We start from the raw sequence: 12,747 nt of genomic DNA on the forward strand, positions 1-12,747 counted from the left end.
TGAGTCAACAGTCAGCAAACTGTGAACTGCTTGTTTTGTATTGACAGGGGGTTCTGGGAGAACTCTGTAGGAAGCCTTTAGATACTTTTCAAGGCTCTTCCTGCGCGCACACTGTAGTCCATTCACTTATGAATCTTTCCACTGTTTTGGTAGCCATATTTGTTCTGGCACCTCTGATGACGTTAGAAAAGAAGGGGCATAATTATTATTGATTTAGGGGCTAGTGCTAGGAATGTGGAATTATATGGTGTTTTATAAGGTTGAGTTTTGATTTGTTATCATAATACTACATTAGCTCACTTGATGCTGTCTGTGCGTTTTCTATTGCTTTCTTTGGTGAAAATTACTATTAAAGGCCCTCAATTTGGGGATTGAGCCAAATCTTTTCGGGTCTCAGCTAGGGATGCAGCCCGATTCTCTAGTAACTTGCTGCACTTTTTGGAATTAGTGCATTTATCAGATTTTACCAAATGCTGCATCTGTTTTAAATCCTAGCAGTCACATGCATCAAGCTAAATAGCGCTCACAAAATGTGCGAATCGCAAATAAAGCCATTTTGCAAGCGCAATTTAGCTAATCCCAATGCATGAACACAAATCTGAGATAAACTCTAAAATCGCAAAAATAAGGAATCGCAAATTTTGTGGAGAAATAACTTGCGATTCCTTATTTGTGAAATCCCTAATTGCGAATCCCAAATAGCGATTCGCAATTAGGGAATTGCAAACAAATGCATGAAAAATCGCTAATTGCGATATTTACAAAATTCACAATTTAGCAAGTTCAATTTAAGGAGGATCACAATCAGGTGGTAACCATGAGTGAAAATGCCATACAGGTGCAAATCAACCGAAACCTACTTAAACACACCCAGGTAGCCTCTGAACCTTTCACAATTGCAGAAACTCACACCTGAACAACATGATGACAAGGATTCATAACCACATCAGCTTCCCCACAACCCCACAGGAATTGAATAATACCAAATAGGACTTCTACCAGGTAGCCTGGTTCCCACACGTAATGTAAATGTAAATGTAAATGTAAATGTGTGGGACTTGTAAAGCGCACTGTTTCCCGTGAGCGTCCTGGCGCTGAAGACCGCTGGGGGACCCGTCCTGGCTTTCCCTGTGAGATGGTCCCTTCTGGGTATCTCCAAGGTAGAACCAGGCATCCCCGGCATCTGTGGGGGGCCGTTGTCGAGATGAGGCAAGCTTAATGCCCAGAGTTGCCGAGTGTGGTCCCTGGTTAGAGTAGGCACCGAGGTGAGAATTATCGAGTCCGTTGACCCTGGTCCACGACCCTGCCGCGTTGGGAATCGAACCCTGGTCCCGGGCCGTTCTCTGCTTTCCGGGTCTGCCGCCTCTAACCAGTGAGCCACACCACTCCACCAATAGTAATAGGATGCATAGATGGAATGCATGTTGCCATTTGTCCCCCAGCGGTGAATGAATACATTTTTAGGAACCGTAAATCCTATCTCTCAATCAACATACAAGTAGTTTGCAACGCCAACCATATCATCACAGACATTGTGGCTCAATACCCTCAGAGCACCCATGACTCTTATTTATTCAGACACAGTGGCATATACACCCGTCTGCTCAGGGGTGATTTTGGCGCAGGACATCTGCTTGGTAAACTCATATAATGATTCCTCACACACAATGGTCAAATGGCAATGCTTAACTATTACTAACCCGTTGCTCACTACCCTGTAGGTGACAGTGCATATGCTGTGCGAAACTACATAATGACGCCTTACCTCAACCCAGCCACCCCAAATGAGCAGAGGTACAATGCAGCGCACATTGTCACACGAAATGTCATCGAATGCACCTTTGGGCTGATGAAAAGTCACTTCCGCTGCATCCACAAGACTGGCTGTGCGTTGCAGTACCAGCCCGACACCTGCTGCAGAATTGTGGCTGCATGTGCCATGTTGCACAATATTGCCGGGAAACGTCGTTTACAACGAGGTGTTTACACCGCACAACCTTTACCATGCTGCCATTACAACGCAAGTAGTTACTTCGACTAGTGCTGGATGGAGCTGTTGGTTAAGGAATATTGTAATTTTCTATTCCAACACCTTCCCTACTGTTACGTGGACTGGTGTTAGAATAGAAAATTATAATAATCCTCAATCCGCGCCCTCCAACGCAAGTCGTTGTAACGACTTGCGTTGTAAAATCCGCGATATACAGTACCGCGATCAAAAAGATCGCGTTGTACTATCATACATCCAATATTGCCACCAGGAGAGGCATACCCATTGAACTCACTGACAGTGAACCAGAGGATAACAACCAGCAGGGGGCACAACTAAGACCAGCACATGGGCAAGCTCAGCAGAAGGAAAAAGGAGACGTGCAGAAATCACACACCATTTTTTTCTGAGGTGAATAATGATGAGACAAGACACAGCATTTCCAAACTGTACTATATTTGTCATAATGAAATCATATAGTAGTGTTGAAGCACACGTATCACGTGCCAAGTAGCACAGGGATTGCATTTTAGAAAACATATAAAATGACATAATCATAGGACTTGAAATTCAGTCACTAGTAATGTCAGTGGCAATGGTTACTTCACCCTGGTTGTTTGGCTCAGGACATGCATGTCTATCTTTAACTTCCATGCACCCCCAGACGCCTTTCGCCTGCTTCATCTACATCCCTCATGGAGCCTACGGAGGGTGTTGTGCTTCGTGTGGCGCGCCCCCTGCAAGTGGTGACTGGCACTAACAGGCTACTGAGGCTTGAGGCCTCCTCACTCCCCTCTTCCCCGTCACATTGATATCCCCAACAGTGGCAGACTGCATTAGTTCCACGGCATTGGTTACCTGGCCCAGTGCCTTGGCCACATCCCCACTACAATGGGTCATCTCGATCTGCATGGACACGGACCTACAAGACAGCAGTGCGGTGTTGGCGCTCAGGCGATTGTTTGATTGGATATAGCCTTGTAAGCGCTGCATCAACTGGTGATGCTGTCTCTTCTGTGTCACCTGGCCCTCCTGCATCACCCTGGTCAGCTCCTGCATGGCCGCTTTTGACTGTCTGTTGCCCTCCACCACAGCTATAGTGAGTTCCCTCAAGCAATCACTCATGACAGCGATGTTTCTTGCCATCATGCTAATTTGGTCCTCCACTAACCGCATGTTTTTGGCCTGCAGGCACTGCACCCGGAGCATCTGTGCTTCCAGCACACCCCAGACATTTGTAGATTGGTCCTCCTGCTGTGTGATGCGTGACCTTGCTCTGCGCCTCCCGCTTTGGACTGTGCTGTGCCGGACCTGTTCTTGGGGTGTTGTTGTGGGGGTACCTTGAGGCTGGCTTGTCTCTGGTGTTGTTACTGGCTCATCCTCAGTTTCCATGGGCTGTCGTGTTGGAACTGTGGCCCTGCATGTAGTGGGAGCACGGGCTGTTGTTTGTGGGACCACAGGTGTTTCAAAGTCAGCCACAGCCGGAGTATCCTGGGTGATGGGTGGAGAAGTGTGGCTCACTGGTTAGAGCAGGCAGACCCTGAAGCAGAGGTCAGACCCGGGACCAGGGTTCAATTCCTGACGGGGCAGGGTCTTGAGCTCAAATGTCCATGGACTTGATAATTCTCGCTTCGGTGCCTGACCTAATCATGGGTTCACACTCTGCAACTCTGGGCATTAAGCTTGCTTAATCTCCACAACGGCCCCCTGCGGCGGGATGCCTGGCTTTCACCTTGGGGATGCCCTGTAGGGGCTATCTCACAGGGAAAAGCCAGGACGGGTTCCCGAGGCAAGCGCGGAGATACCCCTTCGGGGGTCGAATCTGGCGCTATATAAGAATATAATAATAATAATAATAATAATAATCCCGCAGTCACTGTCCTCAGCCTCTCTTTCTGCTTCACCTCTGATGTTAAACAGAGCATTTTTTTGGAAGAGTTAGGTCGTGTCACATTATGCATAGTTTGGCTCTCAGTAAATTAATGACTGTCACACATTGTTCTCGTGTTCTAACTTCTTATTGTCTGATTGCCTACAAACCTGCCTGTGTCTCCCATAATGCATTTGGGTGTGGGTGGGAAATGTGTACTGGAGTTGCTTTCTGTACACTTGTGCTGAACTGAGGTGATGTGCACATTTTGATATGTCTCTTGTATTGGTCACTTGCATGCATCTTACCTTGAGATGTGCAGCTCCCGCTCCGGATGTGTCCAGCTGGGTCATTCCCCCTCACAGCTTCAGGCTGGAGTGTGGACTCCACCAGGTCCTCCATGGGTGTGTTCCCAGGCTGTTTTGCTGGTCCCCCTCCGGTCTTCTTGGCCTCCTTCAGCCTCTCAGCAATCCTTTCTTTGGCACGGCTGCGCAGGTCGTACCTTTAGGTCGTCTATTGAGCGTTGAGTGACCCCCCCCACTGCATTAACTTTATTCTGGATCCTTAGCCAGATTTTGCGCTTCTGGGCCTCTGGGACCTTCAGTGAGAGGTTGCCAAATAGCCTGTCATGGCCGATGAATACTTCCTCAATGAGGTGTTCAATTTCCCTCTCACTAAACTTCGTCTTGCGTTTCCTGCCTGGTGTACTCTCCCCTGATGCTGAAGTATGCATTTTTAGCAAGGGACAGGTCTGCAAGCACAGTTGTTGGATGTCTTGTTCTGCTCCTGCACTCAGCTTCCTCCTCTCACTCTCACTGAGCACTGAATGAAGCATGGCCTGGATGACTTCCTGGTTGTGATGTCATCACCATGCATCAGAAGCGACCTTTCTATTTGTGATTTCGCAAATAGCGATTTGGGTGTAAGGCTTTTCGGAAATAGCGCGTCTCTGCAGCTGTACGCAATTTGCGATTACGAATTTTACAGATTCGGTAATTACTCGCTAATATGGTCATGCATTGGAAATAGCAATTCCTAAATAGCGATTCCTTAATTTTCACTATATAGGAATTGCTCTTTCTTAATTTGATGCATGTGATGCATGTGTTCCTAGGAGTCTTCATGGCAATTAATTTCTATGTCTTTCGACTGATTATTTGAACCTGACTACATTGTTGCCTTTCTGCATTTGCACTTTATATTTCAATAAACCTTCATGGTTTTATAATTAATTTATTGATCTCAAACTCCCCTTTTGAGTCAATTTTTAATTAACTGTATTTTGAAATGTTGTTTTGAATCCTATCATAGAGACACATTGCCTTATCTATCCTTGAGGACAACACTGTCCCAACCACACGAAGGGCACTTTGACTATCATCCACATTAGGCCCATAGGAATGACTGGGGAGTCATTCCTTATTTACGATTAGCAATTAGCTAATCGCAAATAAGGATGCGATTTCAAGGGTGCCAGGGGTGTCCAAAGGACACCCTGTAGCACCCCATAAATGTAATCTACATTGGTGTTGCGCGCACATGTGTAACATGCAAGTTAGAAAAATGCATTTAAATGCATTTTTCTAAGTTTTCGCTATTTACCACAAGGTGTGACCTCGCGGTAAATTGCGGCCCAAAATTGCGATTTCGCAATTTTAAAATGGTTCATGCATTGCATTTAAGGAATCTCAAATAGAGATTCCTTAAATGCAATTCCTCGCAAATGTGCGAATTCTTTAATAGCAAATTTTCAGGCATATGCATCAAAGTAAATACCGGGAGCAATATGGGCAGATTCTCAGAATCTGCCCCATTTGCTCCCGGTATTTTTGCATTTGGGATGCATCATCCCAAATGCAAAAATCGCAATTTAAGGAATCTCTAAATTGAGATTCCCTAAATTGCAATTGCATTTGAGGAATCCCAAATTGAGATTCCTTAAATGCAATGCATGAAAGTCAAAAAAATTGCGAATTCGCTAATAGGAGTAGCAAATTACCATGAAGTTGAATTTCATGGTAATTTGCTAAAACTTTGAAAAAAGCCCTTTTTTGCATTTTTCAAAGTTTCATGTTGCGCACACACATGCCCTTAGGGCATGTGTGTGTGCAACATATGTGCAGAGATCAATTTCAAGGGGTGCAACAGGGTGTCATTTTGACACCTTGCACCCTTCAAATTGCATGAGCAATTTGCGAGTACCTACTGGTACTTGCAAATTGCTCATGCAATCTCCAATTCATTCCTATGGGCCTGTAGGCCCATAGGAATGAATGGGACAGCATTCCTTAATTGCGACTAGCAATTTGCGAGTAGCAATTAAGGAATGTTTACGAATCGCTATTTTAATAGCGATTCCTACATGCATAGGCTTTTGCTATTCCTAAATAGCGATTCCTTAAAAATCGCTATTTAGGAATAGCAAAAGGCTACGGTGATGCATCTGCCAGTTTGCATTTGGGATGATGAATCCCAAATGGAAAAATTGCAATCGCAAAGGGCCAGATTCTGAGAATCTGGCCCTTTGCGAGCGCAATTAAGCTTGATGAATCTGGCCGTTAATCTCCCCGTGCCTAACAAAGATGAATGTGTCCTTGTGTAACGCAATTGGTGCAAATGTAATGGACTCCGATGCCTTTGTGTCGAGTTCGTGCTATATCAACTCTAAAAAAAAGCAGTGAGCCAAAAGAGATGCAGATTCGCTCCTGGGAACGTTCCACAGCAACTTTTTCAACTCGCACAACATAGTCGTCAGCTTCAAAATGAAAAGAACAAAGCAACAAACTAAAGGTACAACTTAGATAAAGAGATATGTTAAACTATGGTGCACCAATGATGATCAAGGATGAAGAATAGATTGGAGAGGTTACTAAAGGTCGAGAACTCTTGAAAAAAGAGTATTAGGGTCCATTGAATCAGCAAAGATCCACAATTATCCAGAAAACGTTCAAGGTTTTCCATGCATTTTATAACCCGGAAGCCCTAAAATAACCGGAAGAATGACTTTTATATAAAATATGAATATACATAATTAACATTGTTGGGATAGCCTACTAAAATAAAAATCAGTAGTGGCTGCTACCGGATTCAGGTGGTGAGGCAGGGAGGACTGGGGGAGACAAGGGGGAGGGGGGAACGAGGGACGATGACCGCGATAAAATTAAATAAAAACACTTACCGCAAACGGCCAGCCGCCACCTCTCCTTCGTTTTTCGTCCTCTTCATCTTCCTGCAGTCCAGGCCGGTAGCAGGAAGCCCCCACCCAGGCTCTGTGGATCGGTGCTCAGACAGGGTCTTGCAGGCTTTGCATGTTCCTCACCAGGCTGCGTAATACAGTCTGATGGGGAAGATGCAAAGTGCGCATGACTGTTTGACTGGCCCAAGAGGTCATGCACACTTAAGGAGTGCAAAGGACTCCTCTCCCACGCTGTGCCCAGCCCCGTCCCGAGAGCCACTGCTTGCAAAGGAAAACGAAAATGATAATAATAATAGTTATTATCAATTTAGTTTTCCTTTTGTTCAAGAGGCGACACTCCTCCGCAATAGTGGAGGAGCCGGCAGTACTGGCAATGAGGAACCACAGGTCGCAAAAGTCTCACTTAAGGGATTTTACCACGTCTTTCCATTCTGTGTGGGGCTCCATTGTATAAAATGGTTGACCTTCCCCTTTTTATTTATTTTGCAGAATACTCCATTTTAGGTACTGCTAAGCTAGTTCCACATGCTGGAGGAGGTGGTGCAGGTACTACCAAGGGACGTCGTATGGCATAGCTCTCACGCCATACATTGAGTGTGGGGACTTATGATGATGGCACTGGGCTCCCAGACACTTGCAAATGTTATCAGGCATTGCAGTTAGTGGTATTTAATAAGTCTTTGCCCAACTGCAGGAAGCGTCCTTGATGATGGACAGACATGCCATAGGTTTGAGAGGTTACCCCAAGGCTATACATGGGTAAATAATCCTAGCTCACTTAGCGACACCAGGGTTATATATACTCTTAGCTCACTTAGTGAAGCACACCACACCACTCGTTTCTTTTTCATGTATATGGTGTTTTTGTAAATATGTCTCACTTATACTGTTTGTAAATTATGAGTTTGCAGTATCGTACTTCATGTGAATTTTGTTATTTGAGTATTCTTGATGTTTGGACAGATGTAAATGTTTTTTTCAAAAAATCATGAAATAAGTAAAAATCACTAAATGAAAAGTGTGCTCGCTTAGGATTTTCTGGCTAAGTGTGGTATAAGTGTATGTGCTGAGGCAGCCAGACTCCCCAGGGCCAATCCCAGTGCTTCTCTAATGCTGATGAGCAAAACACTGGGAATGGCCTGAGCGGGCTCCAAAAGTGACTGGGAGCCTACGCCTGCTGTTTCCTCCACTCAGCAATGCAGCTCGGGTTGGGGAGATGTCAATGTGCATGATGGTTTGGCCATCCTAAGAAGGACAACCAAACCGTCATGCGCGGTGACAGCAGTGCTGCCCACCTCTTCCCCTCAGTGCCCGTCATGGCATGGCTCCGCCCTCAGGAGGAAAAATAAAATGATAATAATACTGCTTTATCATCATTTTATTTTTCCTTTACCTCAGCTAGCCATAGCGGAGAAGCCGCCACCAGGAGTAGAAAGTGCTCTCTGGACTTTTGTGATCTCATGCTTCCTCCATGATATACTACGTTTCGGGGAACAAACTACCGAACACGTTGCAGACCCTGAAACTGACATAGGAAAAATGTGTGCAGTATAGACGAGACAGACTAGAGAAGGCCCGCGGGTATCCTGGAGACGTAGCTATCTCAGCTGGGTTCAGACTGATGCAACAAAAAATAGGATTATTGTTGTGGTGTGTTGTGTTATGTTCATTTGTAGAGCACATAACTTACCCAGGAGTGTATCCTGAAACTGTGGAGTGGGGGCTGCCCTGGCAGTGTTTGGGCCATGTCTAGGTGAAAAGCCAGCTCTTTAGGTTCTTGGGAAACTTAGAGACTGAGAAGGTGGCTCTATTGTGTAGGGCAGGGCGTTCCAGGCTTTGAGAGCGATATAGGAGAAGGCAGTGCACGCCTGGCAGCTCTGGTTCTGTATTTTATTTTTTTCACACTGGAATGCAGCTTTGCCAGTTCCTCGTGCTGCAATCCAGTGCCTGCTCCTCACACTGACCTAATGTGTGAATGAAAGCTGCTCTGTAAACTGATAGTGTAGTTTACACTCCAGGACCAGCCAAACCTTGTCTTCTCCTCAGAGGTGTACCCCAGTGCACAGATTCGGATTTTGTTTAAATGAAAGCGTTTCCTACTTCTCTTGTGACTCTTGCCCTCTGCTTCCTGTGACATTATCCTTCCCACTGCCTTTTTCTTCAGCCCTATGCTCGATCCTGCTTGGCCCATAACTTTCTACAACATTATGCTCCTTCCCGCCCCTCTCCTGCTGACGCTTTTGCCGTTTAATTTTATTTCACTCTCCTCTGTGCATGTTTTTTCGACATCTGACTGTATCTTTTTTACTCTTACCCCAGGGGCGCCCTTAGGCATGTGCAAGCTGTGCACCTGCACAGGGCCGCCAAACCCCAGGGGCCGCCACGCCAATATATATCCTTAATATAATAATCCTCTGAGGATGTATACATATTTGTGTGGAGGCCCCTGGCAGGGATTTGGTGGCCTCCGGCTCTGTTCCACTTCCAAACACCCTGAACCCCCCCTCTTCACTGGCCTCCGCACCTGCGTTCCTCCGGGGGACCCCCTACCTACGCTCCCTGCCCAGGGCCGCCATGAGCCTAGAGCCGCCCCTGCTTACCCTTTGCCTTCCTCTTCTGTATTTCTCCCTTTCTCCCTCTCGATGTGGATCCTGAATATCTCGTCCAGGATATCGTGGTACACTAATATCATGGACAAAATATTGAGGGACACAATATGGAAAGGAGGGTATGCATAGATTTTCTCTATACCAATTTCCACTGATATATTCCTTGGCAATATTTATATCTTCAAGGAGGACTTAGGAAAGGAGAATCTCTACTTTCCTCTGTGCACTTACCGTTCCATATTTTGTCCACAGTATTAGCGTCCCACAATATTCTTGTACTTGTTATTTCAAAGTGCAGTCCTCCTCTGTTTATCCTATGCTTCATCCCTAATCATCTATTTCTTTCCCCCACTATCTTAAATTGCCCTTCTGGTGGAGCTACATGTTCTGATCCTTCTTGCCCCTGTATTTGCACAAAGATCCATGTTGCTATGATAGAGAGTCTCTTTAGAGGGGTTAGCGTGGCTCTTGATTCATAGCTTTCAAGTGACCATGAAATCCCCTCATTCATAGATCCCAAGTGGCCTTCAAACTAGGGACAATTGAGCTAAAATCATCCCTTCTTATTTAGATGAGTATTGGTAAAGCCAATAGGTCTCACCTTTTGTACTTATTGGCTTTGCCATTGTTTTTCAGCCATGCTGTACAGCATCCCTGATGCTATGCAGCATGGGCTGAAGATTACAAACTATAAAAAAGGTGCTACAACACTATTTTGTAGGCACACACATTAGAGTGCCTACAAATGATGCACACATTATTTTTTATTCGCCAAGTTAGTTCGGGAAATAAAAAATAAAAAAATAGGGCAAAAGCATTTTTAGTGGATAGGGGAACAACTGGGAGGGTGTTGGTGAGAGGAAGCAGCACAGAGGGTGCTGGTGAAGGGAAGCAACGTGGGGGGATGAAAGCAGCCTGGAAGGCAGGGATGGGGAGAATAAGCAATGGGCGAGTAAGAAGGGAAGGTGCAGGGGAAGCAGTACAGAGGGATGGGATGGGAGAAGTAGTAACAGGCGACTGCGGAACGTGGAGCTGAGAGTGGAGAAGAACATGAGTGAGAAAGCTAATGGGAGAAGTAAAAGAGGGCACACGCAACATGGAGGCGGGCGGGAAAAGCACGTGGGCAACAGAGAGCAACACAGAGTGCAGGGGAGAGAAGCACACAAAGGGGACAGCTGGAAAACGCGGGCACTACCATGGAGTGCTTAACCCAAAAGAAATGAAAGTGGTGCTTAAAAGGCAAGTAGTGGAAGCATAGAAGCCTACAACTAAAAGAGATGGTAAAGAGGCTAAGCTCCCTGGAAGGGGCATGCACAAGATTAACAATCAAGGACATGATATGATGCAAGCAAAGGAGAGTGACTGGTAAGCCAACAAATGGTAAGCAATGGGTGTGCTCCAAGGACATGTATGTTCTTTGCAAGCCCACAATATGTCTTGCAACAGAGGGCACTTGTGCTGTCTAGTAGGCACGACCTAAAAAATTGCAACTTTCTTGTTAAATGTACATCCAGCCTAGCTAATGGATTTTATTGGAAAGTTAGAGCTGAATCATAATTTCCCTTTAAGGGACAATTTTGAGAGGTTTGAGAGGTTAAGAGCTGTCATGTGTTTCCCATAAACCTATATAGGACCTTTTAGATAACATACACTGTAGGATTGGTGTCCGGACTTATTCTTGACACCCCAACCGGGTATGTTAGCCTGTGTACCAGCTAGCTCACAGTGCCACAAGAAACCCCTCTTACCAAAGAAAGAATAGTTCTTGGCAACTATCGAACATGACAACCCTGATCTCTCTGGATAGTTTGACCAGTGCGACACTTTTCGCTCAGTCACTCGCGTTCACTTTGTCTCAGAGAGATGCACAGAATAAACAGTGGGGGCGTTTTCAAATAAGCATTTTTTGAACCAGCGTCATTGTAGTGTAAAATCGGTGTGCTGAAACAACCATTAGACAGAAAAATATATAAATGATTAGAAGCACCAACAGAGTAAAAGGATGGTAGATTTCTTCCATTGTGCTAAAACAATAAATACAGGCAAGTATATAAAATAGATGATAGTAAAATGCGTCATCCTACGATGCGACCCTAACTAGATTCACCTAATTGTACCTAGCATGTATGCAGGTGTAAAAGCCAAGAATCCCTCTAGGATGAAGTCAACCCCATTACCTGAAGTGAGAGACTGTGGGACCCCGTCTTGGTCTCAAGATGGACACCCCACAAGGGATGTCAGACCACTGCGAACTGGAGTGCCTGCTTGCAGGAGTCTCAGCGTCTTGCGTCAGTGTGTCAGCATGGAAGTCCTTCTCTCTACTGACTATCTCATCAAGATATGGTGTTTATATATCCAAAGTGTACCCTCAGAGGTTCTACCTTGCTGTGTGATGTCGCACTTAGGATGATGGAAGGAATGCTGAGTTTGCAAGAATCCTCATGCATAATGGATGAGGCTAGTTTTCAGGGAAATTCTTACGTCCTGTACGCAGTATCGTAACTAGGTAAAAGGTCAGTCCCAAGAACTGTTATGTAGTGTAATGGTAGGGGAGAAGATGGGTAAAAGTTAGGTGACTACCTTAGCCTATATTGGGGTACCTATATGAAACATAACAGTGCCAATGCCTCCAGTAATTGTGGTTCCTGGTGTAAAGGGCCTAGGGCGTAAACGGAGGCTTTGTCAGTAGGACGCCCATAAATATCAGCTATAACCAGGGCAGATAAACGCAATACAGCAATCTGCACTGCATTGCGTTATTCCAGATTTCTAGAGCCATTCTAAGCCACGCAAAGTGGTTTTGCGTGGCTTTGAAAATATGACTTACGGTTTGTGTCACTCTAGCACCACAGTATGTGGTGTAAGAGCAGTGCAAACTAGCTAAAAAAGATGGTCCTGTGTGTGTGTGTAAGGCCAGTTCCTAATATATACCGTACATATTTTTCCTTTTCTGTCAAGGGAACGTAAACATTCCCAACATAGCACTGCTGTTCGACTCAACAGAAAATGAATGTCATCACTATTTTTCTCATGGCCATAATTGGTAACACAGATGTAGTTCCTTTCTTTAGCAAAACTCTAC

The sequence above is a fragment of the Lissotriton vulgaris genome, chromosome 12 (genome assembly GCF_964263255.1).
Source record: "Lissotriton vulgaris chromosome 12, aLisVul1.2, whole genome shotgun sequence".
Classification (NCBI taxonomy): domain Eukaryota; kingdom Metazoa; phylum Chordata; class Amphibia; order Caudata; family Salamandridae; genus Lissotriton; species Lissotriton vulgaris.